Source organism: Dendroctonus ponderosae, unplaced genomic scaffold, assembly GCF_020466585.1.
Source record: "Dendroctonus ponderosae isolate FM_Combo_2020 unplaced genomic scaffold, Dpon_F_20191213v2 Dpon_F_20191213_9, whole genome shotgun sequence".
NCBI classification, from domain to species: Eukaryota; Metazoa; Arthropoda; class Insecta; order Coleoptera; family Curculionidae; genus Dendroctonus; species Dendroctonus ponderosae.
Window position 1 is genome coordinate 1079075 of NW_026019116.1, and position 8564 is coordinate 1087638.

An 8564-nucleotide genomic window follows, 5' to 3' on the forward strand; every position below is an offset into this window, starting at 1 on the left:
ACATCCGGCGGAGGTAGGATTCTGTGACATTTGTATAGGAAAATGGACGTCAATTGGACAGCAATCGGACAAATTATGGACATCCATTGGACATGTGGCTGCCCGAAATCCGTTGCCCTATGAACGTCCAATGGATTTAATAATACTGTCTGGGTTTGGATTTCCAACGATATATAACAGAAATAATCCATTGGAGGACTTGGAGGAACTAGCTTTTTTTAAAATTTAGGGTTCTACAAAACCACCACAAATATAAATAAATTGGATTATTTAATTGATATTGGTCAATACTACACTACAATTAATTAATTATTTGAAAAATTTGCTTTCAAATTTTAGTCTATCAGTACAAAATAAAATTTCAATACCTATATAAAATTATTTAATAAAAAATTGTTAAAAAACAGGTGTATTTAAAACATGAACGTTGGGTTGGAAAACACTCTAAACGGAAGGTTCCTAACTTGTACAATTTAAGAATCTTGTCTTAAACGTGTTCTAAACTGAGGTTAATCCCTCGATCTATCGTCTCAATCGAAAAAATTCTAATGTAAAGATAGAAGATGTAGAGATAGAATTAATACATGTATTCATTGTATCATGGCAGCAAACGGTCATAATTCCACATATGGCAAAACAGATCGGCTTGACAACTGCTTAACAAAGCCAACAACAGATTGGTATGGTGCAAGCCGTTTACTTTAAAGCCGAGCTTAATTTTTAAGGTTGGTTTATGTAAGCTTGGCTTTAATATAAAACGGTGCAACCGGCCCTAAGAGACATTTTAAATTGTTGCAGTTGCGATGAGCAGAAAATTGGAGCAATTCAGTTTAAAGGCGACCAAAAGTGCAGAATTTTTTATTTCTTAAATTCAAGTATTTTATTAAACTGACATTAAGTAGCTGTTAAAGATCTTTCAGATATTTATGCAATATCTGGAAGATTTATGAGAAATTTAATCCGACTACCGTAAGTGATTGCTTAAATTTACGTTTTTCATACCTGCACATCATCCTCAAGGTCGTCATCCAGAATAAACGACCCAGGTCTGGAGGATTTTTTGGAAGGTGGCTCACGAGTTAACTCATGAAGTAACGTTGGCGTTGTTTTTCCGCTGTAATCGGCCCACGATGATACTTCGGACGCATCTATTCGGTCGGACGATTTTGCCTTCCTGAAGAAAACTGATTGTAATTCGGTTTTTAATGGATTTTCAGTTACCAAGCACAGGGTGATTCAAAAGTTGCGTTATTTTAATTTACAGTTGACTTGGCAAAAGTACAAAGAAAATATTTAAAAACAATTTCGAAAATTTTTATCAGATATTAACAGTGCCAATTTGCCTTTCAATTTCGTTATAAGTATTATTGTGAAATGGTCCCATGTTTGGTCAGTGTCCTATGGGAATACTTAAGCATTCGGGAAGCAAAATGAAGATCGTTGCTTCAAATTACGAACATTTTCATATAAAAAAGTACTCTTCTACAATTTTTCGATGAAGAGTTAAAGCGGCAATGATGCTTTTTGTTATTTCTAGTCTAGATTATACAGTAATACAATAATTACTACGAATTGTCAAATTTGGCACATTTTTAAACCAGATGACTTGATTTGCTGCGATTGCAACTAAATACAAGGACACTGGGTTGACACTGGACTAAGAGTGGTAAAAATTTTGCTCTCCATTTGGTCCTAAATGAAAAGATTTTTGAAGTCGTTTAAAGAGCACATTTTGTGTCTAATATTTTCTATTCTTTAAAATTGCATATTACTTTTTGTGATATTTGACGTGCCAAAAAGATATTGCCCAGAAACTTGGATTTCAGGAAAAGTGCCATCTAGTGGTAAAGTAGAGAAAAAAAATTCATTAGAAAGTTTGTGATCACGATGATAAAAATCTGTACCTTTTTTTATTTTATCCACAAAGAAAACTTCAGAATAAGTAAAAAAAAGAACAAAATATTATTTGATGCGTTGTAATTCGGAAAATATTCACATATGGACAAATATTTGTTACATGACTTTCTACCACTATTTTAGCATATTGCATTGCCATTAAAAATTTAGATAAAAAATGGGATTTTGTAACAAGAAATTTCACTGCAAATTATGCTTACATAACATAAATAATCACAAAGTATCTGACACATGAAAATTAGGATAGATTTAGATAAAATTCGGATTATTTAAAAACATTAAGATTTAGGTATTATAAACCTTACTAAAAAACACTTATTCTGCTCCGAGAATCTAAAACTGCAATAATATATAAGGTATTTCGTTTAATAAAACACTTTGATACTTTTAGGGCTTTTGTTTTTTTGACCTTGTACATTTCAAAAATATTTTTAAAATGTGCGCCCTGTAGGCGACTGTGGGTTCATCAAATAATACTTTGTAAAAATCAAACTGTTTAGCCGCAAACTTTCGTGCAGTATAACGTGAATAACCCTTTATATTTTTACATATACACGATATATTTTAGAGACCGTACTGAAAAAAATTCGTATTTTCAACAACCTCCACCGAAAAATCAACAACGTCACATTTCACACTTTCCTCAAGTAAACGTTTACTGAAACAATTTTCATTTTGCGAATAAAACTTTACCTAAAAGCTTCCATAGTAAACTGCTGTGGATCCACTTTTTCTGAATATGGTCCTTTATAGAGATGTGTCCATGGATAACCTCCTCTTCTTCGCCACCGTCTTATATCCTCCCACCTGTAAGTTTTAATTGGAACCTTTGGTGGCTTTTTTGCTGCAAAAAATGATTTATTTTATTTTCAGTACAGGTTTTACATTGTGAACAACAAGGTTTAATGATATTTTGCTTCGACATTTTTTTTGTATTTTTCTGACTCAAAAAATGGAAAGTCCTCATCCAAAGTTATTTTAAGGAAAAGCTGATATGCTGATCTAACACTTAGGTTGGTTTTGCAAAATATTGCACTTAGGCAGTTTTGATTACTAAACCCTTCATATATACCGGGTGACTATAAAAAATTACCTCTAACAAAACATATTCAACGTTAATGAATTCCGTCTAATCTTAAATTACTTAAAAATGGAAAATGTGCGTGTTAAGGCGCTCAGGTTGAGTTATTTCATAAAAATGGTCCTTTTGAAAATCGTTCCTGCCATGATACAACTGAGGCGTTGTCTGAAATAAAGCTTCATCTGACCAAATTGAAGGCATTTTCTATATCATTTATTTTGCAGAAAAATTCAAGAATTTATATCACTGTTTGTAAAATACGGCGTGAAAATGGAAATTTATCTATCGGTGTACCTTTGTGGTTCCTGCTTCTGCGACGACGTCTATCAACACGATCCATCCCACTGTAGGTCGATTTGCTTCAGAAATACCATATCGAACATTTTCTCAAAGATCCTGGAATTTAAAGAAAATGCTATTAAGAATGATAAAGTGCGTTCAAATTTCTACTATACACTTGGCAAAGCATATAACATACGTCCGAAAATTAGGATATTTTTTGTGATTAGAGTGGGAGTATAGGACAAATTTCCAGAATGAAAACGACTTTAAAGAAAAGACCACATGCGTGCTTATGTGTTGTGAGGGCCATTTAGAATTCACTCTTGTCAAGGGTCAGCCCTCCACCTCGAGTCAACATATTTTTTAAAGGTCCCGTTAGTTAGTCGGGTAGCAAAAAGGGTACGGCCCATATGCGCACAGGGGGGTATAGTGTTCAGGTTATTTGTGTTACCACACTTTTTTTTAGTGGCGATTTTTTATATATAGTTCAGTTGTTTGTTTGTTCGGAGTGTTTTTACTGCCTACTACCACCTATTACCACATGGGCACCCATAGACAGGCGAATTTTGTAGCGCGATTGTTTTGACGCTGAAAATGGAACTCATTATTTTAAATACAGTCGCGCACACGAGCGACTTTTGAAGCCGCTACTAGTGATTTTAAAATCACTTTTATAACTGTGAATGTGATTTTTTGAAACTGTAAATTTAACCTGTAAATGTGATTTTACTTGTGGTTGCTGATATAGCAGCCTCATAATTTGATGGGCAATTGTGCGTCACTTACAGTAACATTTTTAAAACTTTGTTAATGGGTAACTTGAACATTTTTTTATTTCTTTAATATATTTGTCTATCTATAGGAATCGGGAATACCAAATATCAGCCATCAAATCGCAATATTTAATTTTCAATAAACAATTAAAGTTGTGACCGCAAGCTATTCATTTGAAACGACATTAAACGCGCGGGAATGGTCGTGACGTCATAGCGCTGGTCGTTCGATGGAAAGGCAATACGGGAATACGGCTTATCGTTGAATTATCTGGGTGTTTGACTGTTCAGAATTCGTGCTGTGCTTTATTAATAATGGAAACACAATATTACAAATTCTGTATAGTGCGACGGTGCCCTAGTACAACTTTTAAAACGACAGATATGCTATTTATTCGTGTACCACGAGATAAAAGTCGGCGTTTACAGTGGTTAAAGGTATACAGAACATCTTACAAGGATATTGCTGAGAAGACTACTGCCCATGTATGTGAAGATCATTTTAATATAAGTATAAAAAAATGATTTGAGTTTGTATATTGTATTACAGATAGATATTTTGAATTTGCATTTAATATATATATATATATATTACTTATTTGGAAAATTTGATACCCCCATCGCTTTGAACATTTTTTAACATTCTGACAAAATTCAGGTCATTCCAGTTTTAGCAAAGTCTCTATTAAGCAATTATTTCTACGCAAAAAAATGTATTTTTAGTTTTACTTGAAATACTGACAATCATCAGGTAGGTTCTGTAAACATTATAAAATAAATTTTATCGGAACATCCGGCTCATAACCAGCTTTGTAAATTTGTTCTGGATCCTTTTGCAGCTTCGAATTTTATGCAAAACCCTAATAATTTTTTCTGGATTTTTTCCTAAAAATATTTCCCCGAACAGAACAAGTGAAAGTTTATGATCAATTATTCGGAAAACTCATCACTTCTGACGTTGTCCATAATTTGGTTTATTTAAATTCCGATTTTTTCACTTTTAGGTCAATATTTCTAAACGAAACTCTCTGTAAACAGAGCAACGCGTTTTTTCGTAACGTTTTACTGTAAAATACTGGTAAACTGAGTCTTTTATGCAAAAAAGTTAAAAGATGGATTTTACAAGAAAAGTCGTCGTCTTTACAGTTTGTTCTTCTTGATCGTCTTTTTCGAATACCCGTTTTACCTTTGAATTTGGGACAAAATCGAAACAAACTTATCTTGGTTTTTTCGACAAAATTTCGGTTTTCTCAAAAAACGACCAGAAAAAGCAAAAGCATATAATAAGTATTTGGAAAATTCTTCATCCTGTCTCTCCGAATTTTCCCGTTTTGGACCAAATACTTTCAAGCAATCGCATGCGCAAAAGCAATATGGTGATGGCTTTTTTTGTTAGATGTTAAAATTCCGTCACCGGCCATGAGTTATAACTCAACACAGTGTTACCCAGGCCTAGAACTTGTTCCATTTACAAGGTTAGACGCAGAGCCTAAAAGACGCTAGCGATAGTGGCCTGGACCTGGACTCACTGGACTGAGCGACAAAATTTCGTCAAATAAATTTATTTACTTAATTTAGCTTGTTCCGAAATAGGATTTTTAGGGGACACTTTTGAGGCTTCAAAAATGTGGTTCCTGTGCAGGCACCAAAGTGGCCGTGGATTGACGAGTAAATTGTCGAACAACAAAAGTCGTCCGTCTGCGGGTGCACTTAACGTACTTAAGCAATTTTGGCTTTTATTTCGAACGGGGTTGTGAAGTTAAGACGGGTAGTTTTTTCGGACACAACAGGTGTGTTACGAACGTACTCCAATTTCTGGTTTTGAACTTGATAATAATCTGGTTGACTAAGTTGCACTAATACGTGGTGATGCTCATGCATGTACCATTAGATTCACACGGGCGAAGAAGATGAAATTTAAAAAAAATGCACTACGTATAATGCACGATTCAAAACGAGTTTCTTCAGTTTTCGGTTAAAGTCGGCGTTTGGACATTTCGAATCAACTTTGAACCGAACGACCGAAAATTTTATCGACAATGTCCGAAAGGAAAAGTCTGAAGTAGGAGGCCAAGCCCTTTGATCGCCCCTACCAATCCACCTGTTGATGGATTTCCAGCCAAATAAAAGGGGACGATTATCCGCAATTATCATGCTAAGTCAGGCAAATGAAAAAAATTGCAGCGTTAGTTCTATTAGGAGAAAAACGCGAACCTACAAGCCTTCTGCCAATTATACCAATCCAAACATTTACGCTGAATTTGTTCGTTTCAGCGCCTCTGTTGTGTTAAAGTTTTTATTCTATTTTTGAACATACAACATGCTAGTTAACTTGGGTCAGTTACGGTTGAGTCTTGTCCGAAATAAGGCATAAGATGGTTTAGGCTTTCGCCTATTTGATTTGCAACCTTTTGCATAGACAACGTGTATTTTGTATTTTAGGTCTTTTTAAATGAGCAAATATTTAATTGCAATTAAATTCTTAGGTCACTTTACTCATTTTACGCGAAAATTAATTTAGATTTATACCATTTCTGCGTTGTGTTTTGATATTTTTCAATAAACTTTGTGAACTGCACTGTTCGTGCAAATCTGCAGTTTGCTCTAAAACTGCAATAAAAAAGTAACAGCACGATTTTAAAAACGGACTGTAAAATTTGACTAGAATATTTCACGACAAAAACTGAAATAATGTGACATAATTCGATATTCAAGGGACTTCCAAGTGAAGCAAATGCAAAAACTTACAATTGAAATTTCCAATTCAAATTCAAACATTCGCTTGATTGAACTACTGACCTCCAACGTAAAACAGCCTCCGAAAATCGTAATAACCACCGCCAGAATTTTGCGACTATTTTCGGATTAAGAACAGAAAATTAATCACCGTCAGCTGAACGTCGACTGCTTACGTAACCCGATCACGAGGGTGCTCTTTTCGGATTAAAGTCGGTTTCGAAATCCGATTGCTACCCTATGTATCATAAAGTTCTTTTTTGGGCGATTTTTTTGTAGTTTTTGTTTCTATTTTTAATGCAATCGTCACGACAGTTTTCCACGATGTTCGCGAAACGACTAAGCAATAGCGACATTGAGCCACTATTTTTAGCGTCAACCGAGCTTATTTTTGACTTTACAATGCGGGCGTCGGTGCATGCTTACTGTGATGCTAAATCATGAAGAACATTGCTCATCGAGTTGTAAACTAATGTGAAGAACAATACGACACCTCACTGCTTCGTGGATCCCATACACAGGGGGTCATTCCTTCAGTTGAAGTCTAAAAAGTTGCAAAAGTGACCTATCATGTTTGAAATGAGACTTTACGTTGCAACACCGCACTAAATTATATATATACAGGGTGAACCACCGAAAAAGAGACGGTGCAAGTTGAGAGTTCCTAAAGGCATTTACAAAAAATAACTTGTTCCACGTCAATGTATTTATTTGTCGCCTAATGGTAAGTGGGGGTAAATGCCTCCTTGTTCGAACGGCCTTACATTTTTCTTTTCGACGATGCCTACTTTGTGACAAGAGCTATAGTTTTGATATTTTAGATTATAAATGTTTTGGTATTATTTACAAAAATAACTTAGTTTAAAAAATGTTCAAAATGCTGTGAGCCTTTTAGGCTAGTTGGTTGTGTAGAATAAGTCTTACAATTTCGTAGTCCTCACAAATCTAGCGGAGACAAATCAGAAAATCTTGGTGGCCATTCGATAGCACCCCCTCTACCAATCCACCTTGATGCAGTACTCTGGCACGTGCTCTGCATGATGCAGTGGAGCTAAGGAGCTGTCGGGTAGAAAAGGGGGGGACATTTGGCGCTGGTGGGCTTTGAGCTGCGGGCAGTGGGGGTTCAGGCTGTTGACCCACTTCGGCGGCGAAAACTGGCCTGCTTACTTTTTTCTTGTTTTTGAGCAAGGAAGTTGTGGCTTTTGGGACAGGAGAAGTAGCTTGCCGGGTGAAGACTTTCGCAATTAGTTTTTTGCATTCGAAGTAGAAGTGCCCTTGAGCACACTTGTGGCAGACGGGTTTTGCCCCACAATCAAACTTGTGACTCTTTTGCACTGAGGAATGTGCCTACAGTTGTTAACAGGGAGTGCCTTTGAGGTTCGAGGACTACGGCCAGATTTCTTCTTCTTCAGCATCAGCTTAGATTTGTCCACTGCTGAACATAAGCCTCCCCTAGTTTCTTTCGCCCTCTCCTATCTTGTGCGTTCTGCATCCAGTTGGTCTTGATGCGTTTTATGTCGTCAGACCATCTAGTTGGCGGTCGTCCCCCATTTCTGTTCGCGTCTTCTCTGGGTCTCCACTCTATTATTAGCTTGGTCCACCTATTGTCTTGTATTAGAGGTGTGATAAACGGTTATTTTTCTGTAACGTGTGACGACGTCTCGGTTTTAACTTGGTAATAAGTTTCAAAATGCGGTTCCAAAAAGAACAGGTTACTTTTTAAATTTTTCATTAAAAATGCGTAATGATGATGATAGTAGAAATAGTGATGATAT

At 35.7% G+C, this 8564-nt stretch overlaps 1 long non-coding RNA gene across 3 annotated transcripts; it reads right to left on the reverse strand.

Moving 5' to 3' along the window:
• Window positions 1-9: 9 nt before the first annotated feature.
• LOC125505581 lies at window positions 10-7208 on the reverse strand. 3 transcript variants are annotated; one of them, XR_007282254.1, is made up of 5 exons: window positions 6802-7208; window positions 3293-3394; window positions 2611-2761; window positions 1003-1174; window positions 10-117 (listed from the first exon to the last, which is right to left on the reverse strand). It is a non-coding gene; the product is annotated as an uncharacterized LOC125505581 (long non-coding RNA). The 3 variants fall into 3 exon arrangements; XR_007282252.1 differs by having other exon boundaries at window positions 6853-7203; XR_007282253.1 differs by lacking the exon at window positions 10-117 and having other exon boundaries at window positions 1000-1174; window positions 6853-7165.
• Between the last annotated feature and the right edge of the window lie 1356 nt (window positions 7209-8564).